This window comes from Anabrus simplex, chromosome 1, assembly GCF_040414725.1.
Source record: "Anabrus simplex isolate iqAnaSimp1 chromosome 1, ASM4041472v1, whole genome shotgun sequence".
Lineage (NCBI taxonomy): Eukaryota > Metazoa > Arthropoda > Insecta > Orthoptera > Tettigoniidae > Anabrus > Anabrus simplex.
The window spans coordinates 490,926,073-490,938,168 of NC_090265.1; the positions used below are offsets into that span (position 1 = coordinate 490,926,073).

A 12,096-nucleotide genomic window follows, 5' to 3' on the forward strand; every position below is an offset into this window, starting at 1 on the left:
TGGCAGATACTGATCCCCTTGATATATTCAACAGTCTTCTTATTGTATTATTATTATTATTATTATTATTATTATTATTATTATTATTATTATTATTATTATTATTATTATTATTATTATTACAGAATGGGTATGGGAGTCACGGACATCAGTCTCACACCGGTTTTTCGTGGAATTATAAACAGTATGCACTTATAAAGCGCACACAACCACTTGTGATTTTTTTTGTACAGTCACCCCTAATTTGTTTTCTTCAATCTTTACTGATGTTACATTACCACTAGGAGATGTGCCTACAAAATTAACTTACAACGAACTAGAATACAAACATTGCATCCCATGTCCGTACTCGAACCAACAGCAGACACATCGAGCGAGTTGGCCGTGCGATTAGAGTCACGTAGCTGTAAGCTTGTATTCGGAAGATTGTGGGTTCGAATCCCAACGTCGGCGGCCCTGTAGATGGGTTTCTGTATTTAATTTTCACACCAGGTACCTTTTTAAGGCCACGGCCGCTTTTTTTTTCAGCCCTTTCTCATCCTTGCGTTTCCAAAAACTTCCAATGTGTTAGTGAGACATTAAATCACTAGCGTACATTCGAGCGAAACGACCCTGCGTCAGTCAGTTGAAACCACTATGCCCAAGTCGACTAGTGATGATATTATGTCCGTAACCTTCCTTTAATAGCAGTGTTTCTTAAGAGACTCCACAATATCTGTATTTTCCCCTGAAGGAGTTTTTTCGAAGTGGAAATCTGCGTTTCTCTGAAATACCGCTCTCCGCGGCCAAGATCGAACCTGGTGCCTTGAGGCCCGGTTTCACAGTATACGCTTAAGCCTTGGATCGGGCTTAAGCGGGAGCTTAAACTCTGGACGAGTTTCACAGTGGGGAGTGCAAGTGGTAAGCCGAGCTTATCTGTGACTGGCTTAAGCTGTATGAAACTGAGGTTTAAGCTAAGGACTCAGTTCGGATGGTAGAGCGCTGGCCTTCTTATAGCCCAACTTGGCAGGTTCGATCCTGTCTCAGTCCTGTGGTGAAGGTGCTCAAATTCATAGTTAGTGGGACGTAAAACCAATAACATTAAGATTAAATAACTTATATTTCTGAATATATTTCGAGGTTCGTGAAATAATACAGTTTCCGTGTTCCGATATACAGTAAAAGAGACAAAAATGTCGGTCGGTCACTTGCTTTCTTGGCTTACGCTGCGTGAACCATCAACGATAGACCCCAAGTGTAAGTGTACGAATTGTAGAGCACAGAAACCTCTACAAAAAAGTCCGGGATGGTATATACCTATTTCCAACCGTTTGCCCTCTAGAAGCGATTTTATGCTATACTCAGCGGTAAAAAATATAACTCCGTAACATTAAATAAATATTTCGATATTATCCTCGAATTCCTCATCGAAATAAATTCTTGACCTCCTCCAGTATTTTATAAGGATTACAATAACCTTGTCAGGACATTATTTGCATGAATGGTTCAGAAGTTATGGCCATTTTAGACTGTAGTGGTAGTACGTGTCAGCAGGACGGGCGAGTGACCTTTTTTTAAACTTTATTTTTGTTACTATTATTGGAATCACATTTTCCGTTCATTCTTCTAAATTATCTTGGCTGATAAACGATGTATAACCTACAAGTCAATCAATCATAGGCTACGGATGTCAAGGAACTTAGAATACTCTAGTACGGATGTAAACAAAGATGAGAACTGAATCATTGCGCATGCGCAAGCATTACCAACTTCGGAGATGTTCAGCTTAGTAAAGCTGCACATGGTCCCCCTACTGTGAAACTCGTAGTGTTTAAGCCAATGAGTAAGCCTTGCTTAAGCGGCGTGCGTGGCTTACTAAAGCTTCGGCTTAAACTCAAACTGTGAAACCGGGCCTGAAGGAAACAAGACACCCGCCAACTGATTGCATCACGGAAGTTGGCAAGTAGCAATACGGGCATAGAAAGCTTAAAACTATGCCTGGGTTGTGTATAAATGTTAATCTTATTGAAAATTTGAGATGCCTTTGCATTGTTGTGCGCCGCGTGGAAGAAGGCAGACGTTCTTGTAACATGTTTTAAATTTCTAATGGCACTTAAGACCGATTCACACATCTCCGGGACGTGACGTTGCTTTTCTTTTCCGTATCCGTCCTTTCCGATATGAATTTTTCACGTCTGTTCCCACACTTCAGTGCCGCGCAGAAAACTCGGTAGTTGGGTGTTCCATGACAAACTGTCGGGACAGCTATAATCTTGGATGAAGAGGAATAAGAAACGAAGGAACAATGGGTTCAACCTATATGAAAACGCACAGGATTAAAATGTTATAGAGAGCTGCAAGTGTACCGAAGGAAGGACTGGTATACACTTATGCTAGGTCTATTTAAGTTATATATTAAAATAAAGTAGGTACGTCGCTGAAATAAAAAGGGTTCATATTCATGATAAATTTTCATTATCATGAATGTACACAAGGCCAGTATTTTGTAAAAAGCGCAAACGTAAAATTTACGATTTTTTTTAAAAAAATGTGTATTTGCAACAACAGAGAAAAATGAAGTTGAAATCATGAATTTTCCTGGATATTAAGGTATTTGTCATGTTACTGATGCGAATTCTACCCAAATTCTACTAAACGCACACAGATAACCACAGCACTGGAAGAAAAGAGAGAAGCACGAAGGCAGGAAGAGAGAAATCACGTCCGTATATCGTTGGCGAGCAAATACGTTTTGCCGGCACGGATCATGGAGAAGCATTGAACGCCACGGCGAATGCCGTCATCGGGAATGTTGGAACTCATCACTTCGTTTACAAGGCGACGATATTTTAATTTGTCGGAACACGTCGTCACGTCAGGGATGGCGCCTTTACGTCTCGGAGATGTGTGAATCTGTGAATCGACCTTAATATATTCCTTAAATATCATTTTTATTTTTACCATTACGGGGAGGTATCCCATCGTGCCGGTAAATCATGTGAAGTCGCAAAACACAGTGAAGTGGCCTATTTCAATCACGTCGTCCGAAATAACGCATCTAGTCTGTTATAAGGCACCTTAGAGGGTAAATGAGGATCTGTGCGGAACCTGCAACAGTGGTTCGACGTCCGAGGCACAGCAACGGGAAGTGCAAAATAGGAAAAATTACTTCATAATGGTCGCCAACCTTCTGTGAGGAGACATCAGAAGAAGAAGAAATATACTTTGTTTAACGACAAATTTAAATTAAAACACTGCCGTCTACAGATACCTCATAGTGAGCTCCCGCTCAGCACAACGGCCCCAGCCGCTAAGTGGGCTGAGTGCTGACACCTGCGGAACAGTCTGCTCCGAGGCCACTCACTGTGTTGACCGGGAAGAGCTCGCTCGCAAATGGGTCTCTGCACTCGGCAGCATTTTAATTTAAAAGCCGTGTATTTTCTGTGACTCTGTAACGGGAAAGGCCTACGACTAAGAAAGTATCGATCATGGCCTTAATCAAGGTGCAGACCCGGTATTTACTTGGACTGAAAATGGGGAGATGGCGGTTTCGAACCCTACTGTCACCAGTTCTAAATACAGCGTTAGGACCCTTACCACTTTGCCATTTCGGTCTGTATAATCAGAACACTTTGAGCCGTGAAATCCAAATATAAAAGTAATTATTCTTTACAGCAACCTACTTAACGAATTTATATCCTCATATACTGCATTTTTACCTGGACTCTTTGTTAGGTTTTTATTTTTTCCTAATCGTCGAGTCAACGAAATAATGACTACTTCATTTTAAATTAGGAGATCTGATTCATTTTTTCCTAGTGGTTTAACGCCGCACTAAAACGTCGAAGGTTTTCGGCATCGCAAGGATGGCAAAGGTCTAGGACTGGGAAGGAAGCGCCTGTGGCCTTAATTAAGGTACAGTCCCAGCATTTGCCTGATAAAAACATGGGAAAGCTTAACCGCACGGCCAACTCACTCGGTTTTTCACTCCTGAGGGTAGTACGAAACGCCTTTTACATCAGCATAAAAGTAATTGTTAGAATGATGTTTAAATTCCGCCATAGTTAAGGCAGCATAAGGCCACTTCCTTTCTTAACGAGTTCCACGAGTTGTCCATTTCCGCAATCTCCCTACATCCTGCGTTACGATTGAGGAAGAATACCCTTCATTATCTCATCGTGTAGTATTGTTACACTAACATTAGGCAAATGAACCCAAACCAAGGAAATGAGGTAAAGTGTTACTTCCAACACTCTTCATATCCAGCATTGTGAGAGCGAGTAGACTGTATGGTATCGGTAGTATAGCTGTAAGCTTGCATTCGGGAGATAGTGGGCTCGAACTCTACTGTCAGCAAACATGAAAATGGTTTTCCGTGGTTACCCATATTCACACCAAGCAAATGACGGGGTTGTATCTTAATTAAGGCCATAGTTGCTAAGTGGTATGTTCCGAACTGTCAGTGGAGATATGGCGTGGAATGACATTAGTAGACGAATAAGCTTGAGCGGAGCTTTTAAAGGTAGGAAAGATCACGATATGAAAATAAACTTGAAATTCAAAACGACAAATTGGGCCAAATATTTATTTATAGGATGAGGAGTAAGGCTGTGGAATAATTAATGAAGGGAGATGGTTAAAATCATATAAGAAAATACTAGGAAAAGAACTGACCGGGAATCTGCCACCTGGGCGACAGCGGCCAGTATCCCGTATTCGGGAGATAGTGGGTTCGAACCCCACTGTTAGCAGCCCTGAAGATGGTTTTCCGTGGTTACCCATCTTCACACCAGGCAAATGCTGCGGCTGTACCTTAATAAAGGCCACGGCCGCTTCCTTCCCACTCCTAGTCCTTTCCTATCCCATCGTCGCCATAAGACCTATCTGTGTCGGTGCGACGTAAAGCAGCTTGTAACTAACAATAAAGTTCCAAAATACTGCCCTGCGGGACCCCCCCCCCCATACACACATTAATCGTTACAAGATCAGATAATACGTCACCTACTCTAATTCTCCGAGTTCTATTGTCTAGAAATGTAGCCACCCATTTGACCATTCTTTTGTCTAGTCCAATAGCCCTTATCTCCCATGATCTACCATATCAAAAGCCTTGGATAGGCCAATAGCGATACAGTCGATTTGACTTCCTGAATCAGAAAATGTACTTTCTCTTAAAAGAATAATCACCAGCTAGCATTGATTGCACTTATTTGTACCAGTTCCCTCACTTTCATCTTTCCTATCTGGTCTCCTTTGGTCAACTCGTGTTTACTTCCAAACCCAGCGGCATTAGATTTCTGCCTAGGGAGTCTCATTTTCGCGACCTTCGTAATCCTCCCCTTTCTTTTCCCGATACCTTCATCTTTCGATTTATTATCTTCCTTTACCCTCGGTTGGATGGTTGTCCGATTGTACTTCCTCTTAAAGCAGAAGGGCGGCGCTTCAACCGGCTGAGCCACTCATCTCGACATATCCCTTGCGTGTAACTAAGTCATTGTTGGAATATTAGTTTTAATTTGACGTCAAATTTCGAGTGAAAATCGATTTTCTTTCTACATCAATAACTAGTACCGTATGCTTTTTCAGTCATCACCAGTTCTCAAAGAATTGAATAGCCCAACTGAAGAAAAATGAAAAACCCACTTGACACTACAGCCTTACAAAACGACCGCTGTTCATCCGAAAGGCCTGCAGATTACGAGGTGACAGTTGGCCAGCACGATGAATCATCTTGGCTGTTATCAAGAAAAATATAAATAGCGAATTGTAGGAAAGAGAATCGAATATCAGAATTTTAAAACGTTATCCGGATATTTTAATCACTCAGTCATCATTAAAGAATCTGTGTGAGGGGCATGCACTTGCTGTGGTTTGACGGAAAATTGGGATGCGATCAGGAGGAACACAGTACACACGTCACCTTATTATTGAACGACGTACTTAAATCAGGATCACCCAATGAGAAATGTATTCGTTTTGTCGATATAATTTTTTCGCTATCGTTATTCCTGTTACACTTCTATTTGACCAGAGCACAACACGCATAGACATCTTAATGAGATCTTCCTCTACGAGTTTCTTTGTCTATCTACGTGACGGAATCCGGCAGATAAGAATCAGAAAATATTTTTGATGCTGTAAATTCTAATTTTAGGTTTCACTCCATGTGGAGTGTTTTCACCACAAGTTTACGGCCCTCTATGGCAGTATAAATAATCGATACCGTTCTTTCTCTTTCGGGAGGTTGTCATCTTCCGCTGTCTGTCAGCCCTCTTGGCTCTAAGCGCTTGGCTTCTAATCCATCATCAGTCTCTCTTATTGAGTTTTATCCTTTTCAGTTTATGAACATGAGACTTCTTGCCTCCCTTGTTGACGGCAAGGAACCGTCTTTCCTTCGTCTTGAGTGCTCTGGATTGTCTTGGCGGCAACAAGATAAGTGGCCGGCCTGTATTACCCTCATTCTCGGCCCTTGGGGAAGTAAATAACATCTTAATTATATTAACGTGTAAAGGGTTGCCTAACTTGAGTATATTCTCAAGTTTAAAAGGAAGCCTGTGTCCTGCCTTGCTCCGTATCTACCCCGTGGGTAACGAAATTAACTCACTCCACTTTACGACCTAAATAATAATACAGTAATAATACTCGTATTGTACTTGAATTGCTACACCGGATTTTTTTCGAAATTATCGTGAAAAGGATTCTTTAACTTGCCCGGTCAGTCAAGGATTTTTACCTGGATATGAGGACTGGTTCGAGGTCCACTCAGCCTGCGTGAAAACAAGTGAGGTGGCGGTCCCGTTCTAAAGCCAGCAATAACGGCCGAGAAGATTCGTTGCTCTGACCATTCATCGTGGTAATATTCAGGCCTTCGAACTAAGCAGCGATCGCTTGGTAGGCCAATGACCACCTGGGCTGTAGCGCCATGAGTGTTATTGTTATTTCTGCTTGGTTCGCAGTTGATCAACACACATCACTCTTCACATATAAATATGCTTCGACAGATCTTCCCTTACGAGCCGTGTTATCTATCCTCATTACTCAGTCCGAATAATCAGTTGATTGTGCCTCGAATCGAACCGCCAATCTTCAGCAGAACAGATAAACGCTTTACCAACTAGGCTCCTTAGCTGATTGTGCACTGTGTGTGGGGGGGGGGTTTATTTTTAATTAATTTATCTTTTTCTAACCTTTAACTCCGCACTACACAATTGGGCTTCCGAAGTCACTGGGATAAGAAAAGGCTGAAACTGGGAGGGTAGCGAGCGTGGCCTTATCTGGTATGAAAATGAGATACCACGGAAAATATTGTGGGCTGACGACGGCGGGAGACCGCGCGTATTATCTCCTGAATACAAGCTTACAGCTTACCTACCGCGTTGTCAACTCTCTCTGATATTATTATTATTATTATTATTATTATTATTATTATTATTATTATTATTATTATTATTATTTCCCCACACCCTGATGAGGTCGTGGGTACGAACTGTGCCGCAGATGTGGATTTAACTGTTTCACGATCGGATGCCCTTCCTAATGTCAACCTATATGGAGGGATGTTTCCACTGTTGAGTGTTTTTGTAGTTAGACGACTTTATTGTTCGTTATTGGTTGTTGGCACTGTAGTGTGGTGTGTTGTGTTTGTATGAAGGGGAGTGTGTTGGGAACAATACACATACCCAGTCTCCGAGTTGAAAGGAATTAAGCAGACGTCAATAAAATTCCTTACCCGTTCAGATACTATCATGAATGCGCATCTTTGGAACATGAGGGTAGAAGTGCAATGCTACGCACCTTTTATTGAGATCTAGTGCAGATCGGCGCTGCACCAGCTTGGCGCGTGGTATGAGCTGCCTGCGACGACGCGCGGAGTGTGTGCGTAGCTCGCTCACTATCTCCTCACTGATAGCCTCCAGAGAGCGGCCTGCTCGCACGCTGACGTGAGGCTGCAGGTAGGTGGGGGGCGGGGCAACACGGCGGGTGGGGGCGGCAAGCGTGGCGTACTGGCGCTGCTGGTGGTGATGACCCGAGCACCGGTTCTGAGAGCATCGCCTGCAAAGAGAACACACTACAGTACTTCACATTGCACAAACAATATTATCTCTGTAGAGTTCAACGATACCATTAACAAAACCGGCTGTAACCTGGAAGGTAAATATATTTTGGACTGAGGAACAGAAGGCAAGCAGAGCATGTAGCTTTACTTGACTGTTGATATAGTAATTGTTGCCCAGGACCTTTTTTTACGTAGAATTCGAATCACTGAGGCGTGGCTTTTCGTGTCGCACATCTCTGTTATAAATAATAATAATAATAATAATAATAATAATAATAATAATAATAATAATAATAATAATAATGTTATTGATCTTAAGTCCCGCTTACTAGACTACTGGGCCGATGACTTTCGATGTTACAGCCCTTAAAACAACAAGCAACAACAACAAGCAACTAGGCTACCTACTTGTACGGTTTTCGTGGATCATGAAGGGCCAGAATTTTGTTCCGTTGAAACTATTATGTGCCGGTATATTTACTGACGCTAAGCTGCTGTATTTGAACACCTTTAAATACCTCCGGACTGAGCCGGAATCGAACCCGGAAACTTGGGCTCAGAAAAGCAGCGCTTCCACCGCTTTAGCCACTGAGACTGGCTCAAAAATCTCTTACGCATTGATCGGATAGAGGCAATTAAAATGGAGTCCTGCCTGCCTGCCTGCCTGCCTGCCAGACAGAGTTCTTTAAATGGTACGACTGGCGTCCTCTGATTGGATCACTGTTAAATCTCCATTTGGTTGGGGTTGGAATACGTCCTAAAATATCAGGATACCACATTCAGATGGTGTATCGAGTTTCAGTTCGGTTCTCGGCGATCCTTTGTAAGGTTCAGTTTAAAGTTTTGAGTTTGGTGTTGATGAGCGGTTTCCAAACTTCTTTAATGGCTGATCCCTTTGGGCCTGATAAATTACTCACGGATCTTCGAATGAGTCTTACATGCATTCGCTTCCGTAGTTATGTGAATTTTACGTACTTAACACGACAATGTTGAAGATCTATTGCATTGTTATTAACCTAAGCTTAACAGGAATGCATGACGTAAGATTGCTCGTAGTGATGAATTTTAAAAAATGATTCTGACTCAAAGTACCAGAAATAGAAGGCGTGCACAACAATGGAGGAACTTAAATTACATTAAAATTGTTTCAAACCTAAGAGGAGATATTTATCATTGACTAGAAAGCATTGTCAACCAAACATACAGCATGTGGCAAAACAAACAGTACTGAAATTACAAACATGCTCTGAACATCAGACAATACTGAATATTGCTACTAGAAACCTGCCACTGCAACGACAATGGATGCAGGAAGTTGGAGTGACAGCCCTTCTGCAACAATAATTAGGATCACTTAATTCATATTACCATTCCCATCCCTGGATCTAACCTCCCGCCCCATATGCCTTCATATGGGAACATTACGAGATAAGATACAGTCATTTTTATGTCCTTGTGGCAACCTGCGTTCATCAACATATTCGACAAACTACAGAACCGTTGTGAACTATGCGTGAGACGTGAGGTGCTCATTTCCAGTAAATGTTGTACCGTCGGAGGTAGATACTAAAAGCTATCTTCACCGTACGTGTTATAATGACGTATCTTTATGTAATTTCAGCACTGTTTGTTTTGCGGCATACTCCGTTGGCCTCGAGACAAAAAACCTGCAAAAACACACACACACACACACACCAACCAGATACTAACATTTTACAACTACAATCAGTCAATCGACATCCTCGTCCTTCACCAGACAAGAATTTTCAATAGAGTTGACAGTGTTTACTGAAAAGAAGAAACTCGTGATTTAAAAAAAACAGCTTGAAGACCAGCTCATGTAAGGGTGAGGTCTGCCATCATCTACTTTTTCCGATATACTAACTTTTCAGAGTTCTCTAGTTGGTTCTGAAACTGAAAATACGGACCTTGAATTGGTTCCGGTTAATTTTGGGCCTTAAATTAATTACATGATTTGCTTTTTTTTTTTTTGCATAATATTTGAAGTGTCTACTCAGGTTAAAATTAAATGCTGCAGATTCTATCGCGGATAGTTGTGCTGGAGAAATAACTAATCCCTTGTGTTAATTACTGAATTCATAAATACGTTATCAGAAATTGGACAACGATTTGAAAAACTTATTTGGACTTCTTCTCTAGTCACCAGAAGAAATTGAATCATGTTTTGTCGAGGACCCAATGGCTATCAAACCCATATATTTGAGGTTAGATGGAAATGTTTGATTTTCTCCGTGACACTCGCAATGTTACAGTCAATTTGAGCGGTATTTTTAAGTGCACCAGAACGTATTACTAATTTCTCTGGTTCTTTTCACTGCAGTTGTCTGTTTAATCGGTTAAGAAAAATGTTGTTTATTGGGGAACCAACTCCTGTACTGACCCTTCAGCAGTTTGGGAACTAACGTGAGTGCCTCCTAGAACCTATTCCACTCCAGCCCTAACTTTCTCCAGTATAGTCGCCTACAATATTGCACAGCTGCGTCGGGGAAAACTGTTCTTTTAATATGGTATTTGTTTAGTGTATGGCCTAGCTGTGACCGAGCGTAATAGCCGTGCTGTTAGGGGCGCGGAGCTGTGAGCTTGCATTCGGGAGATAGTGGGCTCGAAATCCACTGCCGGCAGCCCTGAAGATGGTCTTCTGTGGTTTTCCATTTTCACGCCAGACAAATGCAGGGGCCACTGCCACTTACTTCCTATCCCTAGCCGTTTCCTCACCCATCGTCGTCATAAAACCTATCTGTGTCGGTGCGACGTAAAGCCAATTATTAAAAAAAAAATCCTAGCTGTAAATCTCCTGATGACTGTTGCCAGATCCCTTGGGTTCCGCAGAACACACTTGGGAACCTCTGGTGTTGATGATCTAAGCTACATTATACCCTTTTAAACAACCAGGGGAAACATAACAGATCATTAAAAAATTGTACTTGTAATTTTACGCGACGGACGTGATCATAGCCACGGACCTCCAGTTTTACGTAGAATTCAAAACACAGGGGCGTTATTCCGAACAAGATGCAGCCTCCCTGCCGTACAGCATGAGACCGGCAAATTCTTAATAAGTTATACGTAAATTATTGCCATTTAATGACGTCTGGCCACCGATGAGGCCTGATCTAGGTCTTTCGAGTTGACATTCTATAGGCGACCAGCGCATGTCAGTAAGGGTCCTACCAAAGATAAATTATAATGTTGAAGACGGCAGCATTACTCAGTCCCCGAGCCAGAGGAATTAACCTACGAAAGGGAGCCGACCGGGAATTGAACTCTGAACCGTAGGACCGAAGTCCTGAATGCTAACCATGCACCATTTAGACTTCATTCGGCATGTTTTAGCACTCACACAATGGTGAATATATTTAAGGTACAGCGTTACGTAAATGCTGATATCATCTCCATTAAATCATCTTTATTTTTCGACGGGCTCTTTAAAGGCGGAATTAGTTCATTCTGAAAGCTGTGTGTCCAATTCCCCGTCATGGAATAGACAAATTCAAAAAAGATATTTCCATTTCTGGAGAGGCGCTTGGCCCTGGGATTCACTTAGGCTACACCAAAAATGAGAACCGGGTTAATTCCTCGGGACATAGGTGGTTGGGCATGGGGATAACCACTCTGTCACAGTGCCGAGGTCACGGATAGTAGAAGACTAATTTTCAATCCTCCAAGAGCCTCATGGCCTGTCCGGAGATGGCTTCTACAAAAATGCTGTCTGGCTAGTCTTGCGCCGTGATGTAAAGTGAGTTGGCAACTCTTTCGACGACCGAGTGAGGCAGGTTGCCTACACTTCTACTTTACTTCCTTTACCCTTTTTCCACCATTGTTGGCGAGGTTCGTGCTTAATGGCCTATTTATGAAATTAGGGTAATTATAAAAACTCCGAGCCTCTATTACGTAATCCCTGTTTCTTTTAACGACAAAAAAGAATGCGCCCGTCTCCGTCTTAATATTGTAAACTGTATTTTGTTCCTACTCTCTAATGCTTAGCGTTCACTCTGTTATAGAAGTGTTTCCAAGCGAAAGCATCTAGGTGACTTTCTTCC

At 42.1% G+C, this 12,096-nt stretch overlaps 2 protein-coding genes across 2 annotated transcripts in view; one reads left to right on the forward strand and one right to left on the reverse strand.

Annotated features, from left to right (window-relative positions):
• MCU (mitochondrial calcium uniporter) overlaps positions 1-12,096 on the forward strand; it is a 431,816-nt gene that overhangs the window by 188,026 nt on the left and 231,694 nt on the right. The gene's annotated exons all lie outside the window — the stretch shown is intronic.
• The window catches only part of jv (javelin), a 66,588-nt gene that overhangs the window by 8,092 nt on the left and 46,400 nt on the right, over positions 1-12,096 (reverse strand). The window contains exon 2 of the mRNA XM_068225024.1: positions 7,774-8,031. The gene's annotated coding sequence lies outside the window, so the exon portion shown is untranslated. The remainder of the gene's footprint in view (positions 1-7,773; positions 8,032-12,096) is intronic.